The sequence below is a fragment of the Pyrus communis genome, chromosome 9 (assembly GCF_963583255.1).
Source record: "Pyrus communis chromosome 9, drPyrComm1.1, whole genome shotgun sequence".
In the NCBI taxonomy this organism is placed as follows: domain Eukaryota; kingdom Viridiplantae; phylum Streptophyta; class Magnoliopsida; order Rosales; family Rosaceae; genus Pyrus; species Pyrus communis.
The window spans coordinates 3,289,076-3,305,928 of NC_084811.1; the positions used below are offsets into that span (position 1 = coordinate 3,289,076).

Consider the following 16,853-nt stretch of genomic DNA (forward strand, 5'->3'; position numbering starts at 1 on the left):
ACAAACAACTTAGAGACAATTTTTAATGTTTTCACCCATGCAAATTTGAGATTGGATTACAAGGCGTACACAAGGCTTCGATAAATGTAAAAGTAACACCATCATTCATCCATATGAAGACGGACTATAAAGAAGTATAGTCATTCCAAAACTGATTCATAACTTATATAATATGAAGTGCGATGGTAATATGTGTATGAGCGAATTAGAGCTCAAAATTGGATAGTGTTTGAGTTGACATGGGCGGACAAAAACATTAAGTCAAACCAACCCAATAAATGATCGGGTTGAGGTCAGGTTGGGTTTGGGTGGGTCTTTTCTTCATTCTAATCTGCCCGATTGGATTTGAAAACAAGTTGGACATGGACAGATTCCGGTTGACCCAACCCAAGTTGCACCCCTACCTACACTGTCTAGTTATTCTATACATTCAAATAACTAAATGATCTCCGATTAAAATGATGAAGATAAGTAATTGAAAAGTTCAGATTATGAAATTTATGGTTAGAATACATTATTCCTAAAGATGGAATGAGCTCATCCCCCCCCCCCCCCCTCAGAGGGAAATGCAAGTATTAATCAACATCAAATTTAGTTTACATTAATTAATTGGGTTAAGATTTAACTGATGCAAAGACTTATTAAATCTCTACATGCAATATTTAATCGTTAACTTTTCGGACCATGTACTAGTACGTAGTATAGAAGTAAAACTGCAATTAATCAGGGGCATTGTGCTCATCTCTTAGCTCTCGAGTTTGAATTCTCTGTTTTTTACTTCATTTGTTTATATCTTAGGGTTAATTTATTTCTAATTAGATGACAATATAATTTAATTTAGGACCCAATTGCGTGAACAGTAGAGTATCAAACTTGAAATCTCTTGTTTAAGAGGTAATTTGAATTGAAAGAGCCTAGCTCCAGTCAACCCTAATTTGGAAATCGTAGAGTATTGTACCAATATTCTTATGTGAGATCTCTTGTTCAACAACCCTAACTTGGCAGCCAAGCACCAACTCCAAATTCACCAAAAACAAACCCTCCTCCCTTGTTCCGTCACAAAACACGTGACGGAACTTTTTCACCTTGCATGCAAGAAAGACTCCGACTTCATTTAGTGAGATAAGACTTTGTTGTTGTTGTTGTTGCAAAACCATCGCCAAGCTGTAGTTAATTTCATGTTCCCAGTATTTCTCCAGTCAAGCTTGATAAAATGTGTACTTAGCAGTTAATTAATTAGTAGGAACTGAATTCTGATGAAATGATGATTCTTATAAATCTGCTTAATTACGACATTTGTTTATGTTAATTGAAAACGTGGAGATTCTTGCATGAACTAGATATTTCAAGATCTTTGTGAAAGGAACAAGTCTAACTTGCGTTTTTTGTTGGGGTTATTTAACTAGTACTTTAACCATGCACGAAGGGCTTGTAGCTCAAATTGTTAAGAATGGTTACCATGCATCCAAGATTTACGTTCAGTTTTCCTCCTCCCCTAGTATCGTTTGTATTGAAAAGAAAAATAAACACTCGCTTCAATCCTGAGGGCAAATTGTAATATCAACACTCATAAAAACACTGATGGAATGGGGTGCGATCGACAACTTACATCTCATGACCACCATCGGAGAAATTCAGGCAACCAGAATTATTGCCACTTACAGAAAACCTCTCTCTCTCTCTCTCTCTCTCTCTGTCTAGGTATATATGAACACACAAAAATGACCCCGAAAAAACAAAAAAAGAATCATACAGCCAACTTCCCTCAATACACAATAAAAAAAGCAACCTCGTCGTCGGGATCACTTTGCACTCCCAGGCCTTCGCTTCCCTTCACAGGACCTTCCACTTGCGGTCCTGTGCAGAGGCTGACTAACTCCATTGGGTGGTTTCCGTGATGGCAAAGGAATCAACGATGGAATCATACTCCTGGTGACAAAGCAGATAAGTTGAAACATCTTAGTAGAACATATCAAGGTATATAAGAGATTTTGCATAGGAAACAATATGCTGATAATGCAGCTCAAAGAAAACGATATAATCTCATAGCAGTCGGAGATAAAAAAAGCAACCTCGTCGTCGGGATCACTTTGCACTCCCAGGCCTTCGCTTCCCTTCACAGGACCTTCCACTTGCGGTCCTGTGCAGAGGCTGACTAACTCCATTGGGTGGTTTCCGTGATGGCAAAGGAATCAACGATGGAATCATACTCCTGGTGACAAAGCAGATAAGTTGAAACATCTTAGTAGAACATATCAAGGTAAATAAGAGATTTTGCATAGGAAACAATATGCTGATTATGCAGCTCAAAGAAAACGATATAATCTCATAGCAGTCGGAGTTTACCTAGTTTCCGGGCTCCTTATTGGCCTCGAATTAGTTTTCTTTGCTTTTGCCCCCAGTCCGTTTGGAATGCTGGTAGGTTTCGGAAGGTTTTGTTGCCAAAGCATGTCTGGCTCTGAACAATCACTTGTTGCAGCATCAAGCTGATCATCAGAATCATCGGTATTGGCCATCTCATTCCGACTCCTTTGTACATCATAGTCTTGGCTGTCCTCTTTGCTCGCCGTTAATTTTCCAAAGTGTTGTTCCATGTACAACTTTGGAGGGTCAGGAAGGCTACTCGGTCCAAACATCTCCGGCAACTGTCTATTGTCCATATCCCAGCTTCCTAATAGATTATCTTCTCTATTTGCACCTTCGTGTTTGTTCACCATGACCTTATCAACCCAATCTCCAGAAAGTACTGAATCCTTATCGGATTCCTCCTTTGAATTTAGTCCTTGATTACAAGCAGGTGGCCAGGGAGGTGAACTCGCATGCATCATCATGTCTTGAGGATCTAAACTTCGCCTTTTTGGCTTCAATGCAGTGTTTTTGCGAACCTAGTGCAATTAGATGAACCTCCAGTGTTAGATTCATCAAATAAAAATAATAAAATAAAGTTTTTGGCTTATCAATTTAATACTTAGCCAATACCTCTATGTTTCCAAAATCATCTGCTGTTTGCCTGCGAGAGCCGGCCAAATCTCCAGTGCTTTTCCGATTAGAATGCAAAGGGGAAGACCCAGCAGACTTGATTCTAGATCTTTCTGGGCTCATGGATTGAGAATATTTAAGTTGCGCTTGCGCTCTCTCGCTTTCCTTCCTTGCTAAGGCTGCCTTAAGTGTAGCAATCTGGATAAGACAGTAAGAAAAATTGGTAAACAAGAGGTTATTGTACATTATAATTGGATATAATTGTAGAAGCCATAGATTAACCACCTGTTCTTTGAGTTCTTTTACATCTGCACCGTCTTTGTTAACTCGAGCAGCACCAAGTTCAACTGTAGAAACTCTTTCTGCGAATTTGAGTGTACTAAGTGTTTCTCCGAGAGCGTCAGGCTCAGGGCTGATATGAACAAACATGAGCGTCTTTGCTTGCCCTCCTGACACAATAAGGACGGATCAAAGGATTACAACGGAGACCAACAAAAAATCAGGAAAATGTCTGTGTGTGCTCAAGTTTATTAAACAATCTTACCGAGTGAATCTTGGAGTAGCTGTGTAAGTTTACTGTTTCTGTAAGGAACGTGTGCGTTCTTTTGAGCAAGAGAGGCAATGACATCTCCTAAAGCTGAGAGAGATTTGTTAATATGTTGTGCCTCCTTTAACCTGTCTCCCGTCACCTCAGATTTGTCAACTCTCTCACTTCCTGCCAAGTCAACTAGATGCATACAACCCCGAAGAATACTTCCTGACGTCAGGTCTCTTCCGTGAATATGTACTGTCAAGCAACTGTTTATGATGTCACAGGAGTTAGTTTAGACGGATTCATGGTCACTTCAGAACTTTACTCGTACTGTGAAACAAGAATGGATCAACTCAAAATTTGTCTAAGAGGACATTATTAATTTTACCTGTGCGACCTACTACTCCGGTCATTCATGGCTGTGGCACTCACTGAACGATTCTTATGCCCAAGGTTCATCAAATATATAACATCAGAAGTCGATGATACAGGAACAAGGTTCGCCTCAGGTACATTAATTCCGTTTTGAGAGCTGTTGCGAATTTCTAATGTATGTTGGAGTTAAGGACACAGAGAATTATGATATGCATTGTAAAGAAAACAATAGTAAAGGAAAAATAATGAGTGTCATGACTCATGAAGGATATCGTTTGCTAGAACCCTCCACCGCAAGGAGATCCTTGACTTGCTCATTGTAAATTTCAAGCATCTGAACAGAAATTTCGTAACAAATGGTGTCCTTTCTCTGTTCTGATAGATAAAATAAATCACTGAGTGCTCTGTAATTTACACCTCGACTTTCCTCTGTAATCTCCTTTGGTCCAGTCTACATCGGCAAACAACATGAATTTATAACTTGTCAGGAGTCGGTTGGCCAAAGAATGAAGATTATATGATGAAACATCTATGCACATATTTTACCATTGTAAAAGTTTTCCCTGATCCCGTTTGGCCATAAGCAAATATACAGACATTGTAACCATCGAGAACAGACCGAATCAGAGGCTGCGTATCTGAAAATACCTCCTCTGCAGAGAAACAAAAGTGGCAGTGAAAAATGATGACAAATATGATAGATTAGGAGTGAAACCATATTGAGAGTAGCTAAGCTAACCTTGGGTTGAAAAGGGACCAAAAACTTTGTTGAAAGTGAAAGCTTTCCTTCCCTCTTTGCCATATTTGGAGGGAGTGATAATTTTAAGACTTCTGTCATCTATGTGATCGTAAGTACTGGCCCGATTTGATTGCCCAGGCAAGAAGGGCCGCACTCGACAGTATACCCTTATATTTCCTAACCAAAGTAATTGATGGACCAATTAATCTCGTAGACTCGTACAAAACATACACTGTTTCTTAAACATAGAACTCGAGACAATTAAAGGAAGACCAGAAACACTACCTTTCAAATCCTGCACTTGATTGTATAACTTGCGATTTTCTTCAAGAACCTTCTGATATCCTGTCGCTGCAGAAGCCAAACCATGGAGGTGCTTGCCTACATGCATGGTAAACTAGTTATGGTCCTCCGTTGAGAACATGAAACAACGTTAAAGTATTCGACAAAACGTGAGCTAAGTGAGCCTTATTAAAAGCATATCATATCGTTCTTCATTTGAAGTCCTACCTAGGTTGTTGAACTCCTGCTGGTACCTCATTTGTAGAAGCTTCATTCCCGCTTTTGTACCGTATAGAGTATGTTTCAATTCCTACAGAATAAAGATTAACATAAGTTTCGCCAGTATCTTAGGGCAGATAAACAAAATTTTGTAGCTGCTACTATGATGTGACCGTAGCTTACCTGGATGTCTTTCTGTTGTCGATCAACTAACGTTATCTGCTTTAAAGACTGACTTTTCGATCCCTCGCTTTGGTTGTATATTTCCTCCTCTTTGGTTTCAGAGGAAGCTTTCTCTTCAATCTTAATCATCCATCAATGGAAGCAAAAAATCACCTACTTGTGCTAATGATAAAAGATACAAACAAAACCGAGACACGTGCACAAAAGGATATCATAACGACATAAATTTGCCCCTTCTATTGAATCTAAAACTTGTACCTTCATATCACCAGAAGCACATTCAGAGGCACAGTCCAAAAGAGGTCTATCAGGGCCAGACAACGTCATATCTCTGGAAGCTGTTTTCATCTGTCATAAAGAATTCAATCATCCCACATATAACATACTTTCTTGAAAGGAGGCAATGAGCTTTCTTTGGGAGAAAAGCAATGCACATAGGAAAAAGCAAGGCAATGTTGAAGAAATGCTGCTGCTTTGTGCTTACCAGTTCGCCTTGGCTTGCTAACCGATGCTCAAACTCCTCCATGACTTTACTCAGCATATTTTCCACAATCTGTTAAAAGCAACAGGAAATTGTTTCTCCAAATTATACATATATGCATTTATAAACAGGTGCTCGGGCTGAACGAGTAGATAATCAACATAAAAGGTAGAAGAACCCTTACGATTGGTATGTCTTCCTGCCTCTTGTCTGAAAGCACTTCACGGACTAGCGCATGTAAAGAATGAGAGGAACTCTGAAGAGCAGAAAGCAAAACAATTACTTTCCCGCAATATTATGAGTGCAAAATAAAACTGAGAAACACCTAATCTCACTTACTGCTTCATTGAGATCTTCACTGGACAAACTATCGTGTGACTTTTCGCCCCATGATAAGGTCATTGGAAAGGAATTTGAAAAGGGTTCTGAATTTTTTCGCACGAAGTATTTCCCGCAGGTAGTTGGTTTCAAAGCTCCACAATATTTCCACGATCCAATTGCACCTCCTTGTTTCCACTCAGAGTATGATTTCAATGCTAGAACGCAGTTCACAATCCTTGCGGGTTTCCCTCCCTGTAATTTGAGATGTGAAAAACTGCCACAGCCGAACGACAAATAAACAAAGTACTAATGCACTTCTTCCTAAATCATAAGGATTCATCAAAACACAATTGTTTTCAGATTACATTTCCTGAGCACAAACCTGTTCCAAATCCGAGGCTTCAAAGGTTGGAAGCCCCATTTCCTCAACAGACACAAGGAAGTTCCTGACATTTTCGAAGTACTGATACGCTGACAAAGCCGCCCCATCAGGAATAATAACAGTGTCACAAGGGCCTTCAACTACCTAAGAACAAATCGCCAGTTAACATTAGCAAAACCAGTCGATAAACAAAAGGGCTTGAACCAATGCAAAGTGGAAACCAAGTTGGGCCATTACCTTCGGCACAGCTCCGGGTTGAACTTTGTTGAGAACATTGCAGAGGATTATTCCACTGCGCAATCCGAGCCGGAAATCCTCTTCAGAAGGCTCAGCCGGCAAATCTTTACCCCCAACGACGCCAACGGTCTTTCTTAGCCACCTTGCTGCTTCATACCTTCTCAACGCTGCACAATAACACGGCAACATTCATAGGATCAGAATACCTTCATGGCCACCTCAAGAAATGCAAGAACCAATAAAGTAGAATGAAAAAAAATAATCTGAATTTAAAGATTAAAAGAAAATAAAGGAAAGATGATTACATGCTTCCTCAGCCTTCCTAGAAGCCAAGTCGATATCGTTTAAACGACTCCCATGCTTCTGAAGAACGCATTCAACCACAGAAGCTATGGAGAACGGCAAGACTTGCTCCGTCGCCATTTACCGCCAAAAAAAACCCAGAAAAAACACCAAAAATCTGGGCGTTAAAATTCAGCTCCTACCCGTTAATCCAACATGCTCAAACTACCCAAATCACAATCCAGAAGCCAAAATCGTAATGGGAATTCCGGCAAGTTCGAATCTTTTTCTATGGAAAAATGTGAAGTTTATGAAAAAATTTCCGGAAATCTCTGAGGGAGAAAGTGAAATTAGAAATGGGGGGAGACTTGGATGTGAAGATAGCAAAAAGATAAAACGGGTTTTGGAAAGTGAAGAGAGAGAAAATTTTTAGGTTCGGATGATTTGATTCTCTCTCTCTCTCTCTCTCTCTCTGTTTCTCAGGCTTTCTCTCTCTATCTTTCTCTGGTTAGACTGGTTTTAGCTTGTTTCCCTTCCCTCTCTGTTTCTGGGTTTGTCAAATATAGAAGGAAAAATACTACACCGAACCTGGTTCCGAGCCTCTCGGGAAAGCTTGGCTCTAACGGTTTGTATTTAACGGATCCTTTTGTCTCTAAAATTAACATTTTCTTTGTTACTTTGTTATTTCATCTTAGGTTGTGAGAGAGTAAAGAACAACTTACATGGCGTTTTGTGCCTAATGAAATAAAAATATGTGGACAAAAAGTTACACATGCCTTTATTTCTTTGGGCAGGTCGCTATATACCTGTGCTATATATAAATCATTGTCGTTGAAAGATTTTTTTTTTTTTTTTTTTTCTTTGAAGTGGCTTAATGGGCATTTCTTCAATTTTGTGGTAACATAAACCCTAATTTGACTCTTGCTTTTCTCTTTGGCCGATTGGACTGGTTGGATTAACAAACTTGTGTTTTGCCTTTGTTTCTAACTTTTTGGTTAAAAAAGAAGGGTGTGGCTTTGTGTAAGGTAGATTGATGAGGAAGTTTTTAATATCGTTATGCTATTACAAATTCACGTGTTATATTATAATGTATAATATTACGTATATATTATAAATATAATACAAAATATTAACAAATAAATATACATGTTATAACGTAAGCGAATTTATTATACCATACATTGATGCCTATAAAATTACTCTCAAATACAAGCAAAATAAAGAAGTCAAAACCTTTTATGTTCAAATAGTAATATAATCTTCCACACATTTCTTAGAACGGTCAATATCTTCTCAGATGACTTAGTCATCTAATTGACATTATGTTAATTGATAGAATAGAAATTACCTAGTCTATATTAGAGAAATTAATAATTCAAAAAATAAATAAGTTATTAAATTATTAAGAGTTAGTATATGATCATTAGGACCATTCTACTTGCCCAAAAATTGAGAACTTGGCCTTTTTAGATATATTACTTGAATTAAACTTAATATTATTCAGCTGCTAGTTCTCATGCAATTAATCAAACCCTTCCAAAAGCACTTTAATTTAATTAAAAACCATATAAACTAATTCAAAATTAAGAAAAACAAACAATCAAAATATAAATTTCAGCTAATGAAAGGGAAATTGAAAGAGGAAAAACACCAGCGTCCAGCTGCATGCACTACCCTATCTTCTTTGCCACTCATTCCACTTGTCAATGAAAGATGATTGGGGACCAATTTGAATAGCACATGATATGTGCACCATTTCATGATTTAGGCCATTTGTGGTCACATTAAAAAAAATCTTTTGTATTAGAAGCTTATATATTAATACCTTTAAACTTTGCAAATAACATTTTTCTCTTTTGGGTTCACTTATTTTGAATGTTTTATGGTAAAGTTGCCTAGTCCAAGATTCTTCTAGGCTTTGTGAGTGTGGTGGGGTGGGATAAGGTGAAGATGCACATGATCTCAGAATCTTTTTCTTAAGGTATATTGTAAGACCATCTCTAACCGATCCGGCCAGTGGTCATAAGGCTAAAAATAGCTCGAAATGATACAAAAACTGTCTCCAACCGAGGGCTAAGCAGAATGGCTTGTGGGCCCTACCTGCCAAAACCACCAAATCAAGCCAGTGGGCAGGCCATCTCCAACCAGCCCGATGAGCCTAGCCCACTTTTTTTAATTTTGGACGAATTTTTTTCCTACACCATTTCTCACATACTTTTCATCATTCCATACTATCTTACCTCATTTTATTTCAATTCTTCACATTTTATTCTCTTCCAATAATATTTCCTTTAATTTTTGGGAAGTGTTATTGGCACTCCAAAAATATGATTCTATACTCCTCACAAGTGTATTTTTCTTTCCTAATATAGAATGTTTGGAGTGTAGGATAAGATTTTTGGACTGCTGATAACAATTCCTTAATTTTTTCAATAATTTTCAAATGGACACCTCTTTCAATAATCTTCTAATATGTCTGAAAATCTTATTTTAATACGGTAGTTTAATTTAATTAACCATATTAATTCAATTAAAATAAATAAATTATGTTTGGTCTATGGTCTTTTGGCCCCCTCGGTTGGAGATAGTTTTTTGTCACAAGGTTATGTTTGGCCAATGACCATTTGGCCCCTTCGATTGGAGATGGTAAGAAATATGGTATGTGTCACATCCCGGCCCGGGGCGAATCACTTCCCGGGCCCGCTCCACCACCGTAACACGATATTGTCCGCTTTGGGCTTACCATTCCCTCACGGTTTTGTTTTTGGGAACTCACGAGCAACTTCCCAGTGGGTCACACATCATGGGATTGCTCTAGCCCCCTTCTCGCTTAACTTCGGAGTTCCTACGAAACCCGAAGCCAGTGAACTCCCAAAATGCCTCGTGCTAGGTAAGGATGGGAATATACATATAAGGATCACTCCCCTGGGCGATGTGGAATCTTACAATCCACTCCCCTTAGGGCCCTGACGTCCTCATTGGCACACCACGGCCAGGGTTAGGCTCTAATACCAAATTGTCACATCCCAGCCCGGGACGGATCACTTCCCGGGCCCGCTTCACCACTGTAGCATGATATTGTCCGCTTTGGGCTCACCATTCCCTCACGGTTTTGTTTTTGGGAACTCACGAGCAACTACCCAGTGGGTCACCCATCATGGGATTGCTCTAGCCCCCTTTTCGCTCAACTTCAGAGTTCCTACGGAACTCGAAGCAAGTGAGCTCCCAAAAGACCTCGTGCTAGGTAGGGATGAGAATATACATATAAAGATCACTCCCCTAGGCGATGTGGGATCTTACAGTATGCCACTGTTCATTAAAATATAATTTCTTAAAGGGTTATAGGGCTAAAGAGAGCCCTCTGCCCCTCATTCGGTTGAAGATGACCAATAACTTATAATTCATGATCCAAGATGAACTTTTTTTTTTTAGTACATCAATATTTTTACATTAGGAGGATGGGGAGTTCGGTTAAGCCATACAATGGACAACCTAATTTGGTATCGAATTCGCCATCCACGAGATTCGAACATAAGACCTCTCACTTCCAAGTAAAATGAATACCATCAGACTGTAGTACTGAGTGGCAATCCAAGATGAACTCATTAAACTGATATTAAATGTCTCCCCAACTATCTCTGTCTTTGACTCTCTCTCCCAAACCCAAACCCTATTTAGCATATCTCAGCCGCCAAGTTTTTGCTTCCGCAAAGGCTGATGACAGCCTTGCCTCCCTCCTCCACCTAACCCCTCCATCTTTCCTACCCCCTCTTACCCCACCTCCCTCCCCATTCATTTCCCTTGATCGCTTCTCCAACGTCAATTTCTTTTTTCTCTTTCTCTCCCCTCATCGATGTTGCTCAACACCTTTTCTCCCCCACCTTTCAGTGGGTAACCAGTTTTCCATGGATGTGTTAGAGCCTCCACCTCAAATTCGAGATCTCAAATCCGCCCAAGGTTGTTTCCTTTAATTTGGGGATAGGTATGTGACTTTGGGTTAATTTCCCAGTTGTTGGTGTGGCTCTGCTTGCGGTAGTAGCAGATCTCATAGTTATGAAGTCGCAGGTGATGATGAGCTAACTAGTGGAGTGAGTCAACCAATGGATTTTGTTCTTGGGTTAGTGTAGGTTTAGTGCAACTTTTGTTTGTATGGCGTCTAGCAGGTGATGTCTTGCCTAACGAGTGATGTGGCCTTCTTGTTAGTGATGGTTTGATGTGGACTCGCTTCTTGGCGATGACATTGCGTATGCTCTAGTATAGGTCTATTGTGTTTGTCATTTTTGTGGCGGATCTACCAGCAGTGCTAATGTTATTTCCAATGTTGCTTATGCTTGTGGTAGTCATTTATAGGGTTATTGTTTACATATGAGTTGTGTGAATTATCTCCAAATCAATTAATTGATTATTGAAGAGCGTATCAAAATGGAAATCCTTGTTATTATTATTGTTTATCAATGAAAATTGCTATCGCTTCTTGTAAAAAAAAAAAAAAAAAAAAAAAATTCACGATCCAACCTCCATTTGCATGGAATGACCTCAAAAATAATAAATTAAATTCGAGATTGGCAATGATAAAGTAATTATTATGAGCATCATGGAAAATAAAGGAAAGAAGAAGACACATTTTTAATTGTTCTAGCAGTATTTAGTTTTTACATAGTTCGAGAATGTTTTGAAGTTTAGTTGACACAAATGCAAGATGACAATATTTATTAATAAATTTATTATGAGTTCGATATCATAATGTTTTTTGTAAGTAATAAATAAATAAAAAACTTAAAAAGAAAAAGAATGTTGTTGTTAATTCAAGAATGCTAGCCTTAATTCAACTCCCGTTCCCTCTTCCAACGGTTGAATTATTCAAATTTACCCGGTTAGGAATACGAGCCTAAACAGGTTCGGCGCCAATTTTAAATGTTCGTTAGTCGGAGATTCGACAAAAGCCGTTGTGGGGCCCGAAAGTTAGATGCCCACACGGGTAGGACCCAAAGCACCACGCCGGCTTTGTAATATTAGTCAAGGACATCAGGCTGCCTGCCCAAGCCCAACAATCACAACAAGTGGGCTCCACAGGCCCCGCTAAAGACCTACCCAATAAAAACATGACAACAAATCCATCATAAAGTTTTCAGAGTTAATTATAAATTTGTTCCCTTAATTTTAGTGGTTGTTCCACTTTGGTCCTTGTACTTATTTTCGTTATAAGTTGATCTTTAAACTTTTAAATGTGTCAAACAAGGATGGTAGTGTTGAATATATTGACATGGAAGCCTTAAAAAAAATGGGCTAGAAGAAGCGAGGACTAGCGTTATAGGGACAATAAAGTGTTTTACGACCAGTTTAACATCGAAACAACCACTCAAATAGCTACACATCTAACAAAATTATTAGACCATATTATTCAATGAAGTCGATTTTATTGAACTTTCTGAAATTTAAAACTAGAAGTAAGTGGTCATGTGTCAGTAGATTGTGAGCATTTTCGGCAAAGTAGATGAGTTACTAAAATGCGTTGAAGAATGTAGTCACGTGTCATTGTACCAATTTTTTTTAAATGGAGGCTACCTTTTATCCTTAATAATTTTATCCTTAATAAACACACTTTTAAAAGTTTAGGGACCAATTTGGAACGAAATAACATACACATGGGTGAGCAGCTGAGCTATAATTATTGATATCAAATTCAAATGTGAGTGAGTGACCTCTTAGAGATAGAGCCTAGAGGCATGTCCCTCCCTAGCACATGTTTAGTTTGCAAATAGACTATGCGTACTTTTGAATTTGACCAAAGAGAGAGACCCTCCATTTCCAAACAAGTCGGTCATTGTCTAAAGTTAACTTTGTAGGACACTTACCTTTTGAATTAACTAGAATCTCTAAACTCAAGGGACACATCTTAATGGATCCCGTAATATTTTGTGAATCATGATGCAGTAATGTCTTCTTCTTTTTTAATGTCATTGTTGTTTTGCATGATCGGGAATTACTTTTACAAATGATGAACTAATCGTCGATAGTTGTCATTGTTGATATATATAGAATTTGTTCGTGATTAGGATCGCCATTGATTTACCATAACAAGCTATAATTGACAGGTTCAAAAAATCAAAGGCTTTAGCTATAAGTCAAGAAGAGTTGGTTCAAGATTAAGATTACTTAGCATAAATAGTATAAAGGTGCCTCATTTCCACCGAATCGCTAGCTTCCAAGAACAATCCCGATTGAAGAGAGGTTATTGACTTTCTGCAGAGATATACCTCGATCTTTGTATAACACTCAAGAAATTATTTCAGTTGTATGCAAGATTCTCTATCGTCATAAAGAGAAGCTTTTGTCTGTTTGCAGAGATCGACACATTTCCATCTTCCTGATCTTGGTTGCATGCAAGATTTTCTCTCAATTTCGGATCACCGATTTAACACTTTTGTCTATTTAATGACGAATTCAGGGTTTTTGTTTCTACTTTGCATTCGCTTTCATAGAAATTTAGAAAGAAAGTCAAGGGACAACAAAGAAGAGAAGTGAAACAGAGAAAAAAAATAGAGAAAATTTAGGGTTTTTGACGTTCTTTCTCTAGTTCTTTTCTAAGCACAACAAAAAAGAGAGAGAGAAAAATAACGTCAAGGTACAATGTCGAAATTCCAATTATCTGACCCTTTTCTGTGAAATATTAAATAAATAAAAAATCTCAACCTAACCCAAAACTTATCATAATTTTGAAAGCATATAAAAAACAGGTTGAAAAGTGAGGCCATCATATGCAATTGTGACTTGTGAGTCAAGCCAGTGATGGCACTTTCCCCCTAAATCATGACAGGATCAAAATTTCATATCTTTTGCTGCCTCGCCTCTCCTCTTTGCCCCCTAAACAACTCGTAAATTTCCATCACTTGGTGACATTTCTACACATTGTTTTGTCTAATGGTCCAGCATCATATGCTGCAGATTAAAAAAGTCCAATAATACACCAAAGTAATGCAGATATCATGTTTGCTAGAGCAGTGTGGCTATCGCACACAAGACTATAATATATTAACTTAAATTGTCTAAGCACAGACGCCTGATGGAAAGAAATTTCATTTTGAACTCCTTATGTCGAAGTTGTGGGTGCTCCACCTATTTGCAATCGTTGATGTCCGCGTCTTCAATTTTACTTGGCAATAAGGGAAGGGAAGGGAGCCTTTTTGTAACGGCGACAAAGGGTGTTGCTGGACTTTGTTTGCAAAATAACATAAATACAACTTATCATATGAGATTTCAAGGAATCATATGTCGCATAGACTAAATGACTTAATGGCTTATACGCGTCCGCATTTTTATTAAATTTTGTATTGTTTCTAGGGAGTTTTAACGAAAAGTTCACGGTACTGTTTACTTTAATTTTTACACTAAAAAGTCAATCTGGTACTATTCACTTTACCTTTTATTTTGTCCTTATCATTAAAACTCAAAGTTTTCAAGCCCTTTTCATTAGTTTTCCTTTGTTTCTAAGTTTGGGTCTTCTTTTCCTTCCTATAATTTAGATTAGATTAAATATTGCTTGAATAGAAAAAATAATAAATCAAAGTAATAGGAAACTTTGTGCTAAAGAACTTGCTAAATTATTATGTCTGCTTTCCTTTAATCTCACACTAAATTCTAACATGGAGGAGTTTTTTTTTTCTTTTATTTTTATTTTTAAAGGGACCACCTGATGGCTTCGTCACGGTAGTCGGTCTTTTGAGGGCCGGTAAGACTCACAGATACATTTGAGTCTCTCCCTGGGCATCATCGTGTGATTCATCAACGCTAGGAATCGAACCCAGAGCGTGTCGTATGAAATATGGGTCAAAAATTCATCCTAATCACTGGGCCACCGTGGTGATTTAACATGGAGGAGTTGGGGAAATTCAAGATAAGCACATTAATTCAAGAGGTTGGGGATTAAAGCTTTGGTGTTCTTCTTTAAGGGGCCAAGTTTCTGTTTTCTTTTGTTCCCAAAGCCTTCATTATTTTAAAGCTCTCAGTCACTAGGTCGGTCCATAAAACATTTAGTTTGAGTGGTTATGGATAGGCCTAATAGCCAATGCCATTGAATTAGACAACTCAACTCTCTTCCAGTCATATCATGTGTGGGGGAAAAAGGGAAGTCGATGAGTTGTTAAACCTTGAAGAAAGGTGATTGATTCCAATTGTCATGCTTCAAAATATTGTAAAACAATAAGATATTTGATACAAGTGTCTTCTAGGCTTTTAGAAACTTAAATATATATATGGCGAACTTAAGAGCATCTCCAACAAAAATTGTAAAACCACTAAAATTTTATTTTAAAGAGCTAAATCTAAAAAATGCATCGTCAGCTGACTCGAGGGTGGATCTATGAGCCAAGGAGAAAAGAAAATAAAAAGGAGGTGGTTTTAGAAAATGAGTGTGCTGGATTTTTTTCATTTTGAAATGATTGATTTAAAATATTCAAAGTTTGTTAAAATAGAGTGTGGTTGGATATGAAAAATTAGAGACTAGCTAAAGTAGTTTTTCAACACTATTCACCCTCTAAACTAGCAAAATTTAACAAAATTGTTTGTTAGAGATGCTCTAAGCTCGTATGATTGGATTAATTAGTTCTTGGCCTAGTGATCCTTAACTTATGAAAGCTCAAAGAAACTTTAAATTTGAATTCCCTTCCCAATGGATTCAAAGAAGAGAGTGCAGAAACCAAAAAGAAAATGTTATAAGAAGTGAACATGGGCTTGAATAAATGAAAGAGGACTCAAGAAACATAATTAACCAGAGAATTGTAACAAGTTAAAGAGAATACGAAAATCACTTCCTTAAAAAAAAAACAAAATGAGACCAATAAGATGAAAGGCCCAAACAAACAGTTCAACTGCTAACCCACAAAAACATTGATCAAAACCCAAATTTGGTATCTCAAGCCCAAGCTTCACTCTTACCTTTGCAATAGGTCCAATGTTGGTTGGATCCAAGTTCAAGTATGTTTTTCAAAGCCCAACCGCTAATTATACGCCTAATTGACATATATAGTGTGTGGGTTTATCCACTAAACACAATCTTTACCATTAATTGAGCATGAATGGTCGAAATTCCATAAGCTTAGAAGTTAAAAGCATTAAGCACTTGACAAATCAGACCCCATAATGTTTTCCAATAAATGCAATTTTTTTTTCTAATGGTTCTTGTAAGCGGAAAATCGACGATACCATGCTGCAATCAGTGTTATGTCAAATGAACATGTGGACATTAAAAAGAAATGGTTGACTTATGAGGGGAAAAGTTAAGGGCTCGTTTGGAAAGTGCTTTTAAAATGACTGAAAACGTTTTTGATAAAAAAAATTTTTGGAATCAATCTTTAGTAAAAATGCAAGTGAAACCTAAAAAAACACTTCAAGTGTTTTTTAAACCGAAAAACATTTTCTCTAATAGCATTTTCGGACAGTTCAAAAACGCTTTTAAACAAGCCCTAAGATAATGAATCCACATTCCACACCAACAAAGCATTAGAAAACAAATGGCAGTGCGTACCTTGCCTAAGCTGTAGGTCCATGTCATTTTGTGATTAGACTTATAATTATTCGGTGCATTTCCTTATTCGGCAAATTTCTAAGGAATAGGATATTCTCCGGATCCTATTTGTAGAGATTCAAATGATCAATCAATCATATTTGTTCATCGTATATCATGCAGTTAAAAATTATTTATTTAAAATTAAATATAAATAGTACCTAATAAAAACTGACAGCACAATATACGATGAACGGATAGATTGATTGATCCTCCGGATCCCCGTAAAGATGATCCGAAGAGGATCATTGTCCAATTTCTAATGGTGGAGCTTACCAC

The 16,853-nt window shown here is 37.6% G+C and overlaps 1 pseudogene; it reads right to left on the minus strand.

Annotated features, from left to right (window-relative positions):
* Positions 1-1,500: 1,500 nt before the first annotated feature.
* LOC137745161 (kinesin-like protein KIN-14I) lies at positions 1,501-7,509 on the minus strand (annotated as a pseudogene).
* Positions 7,510-16,853: the final 9,344 nt, after the last annotated feature.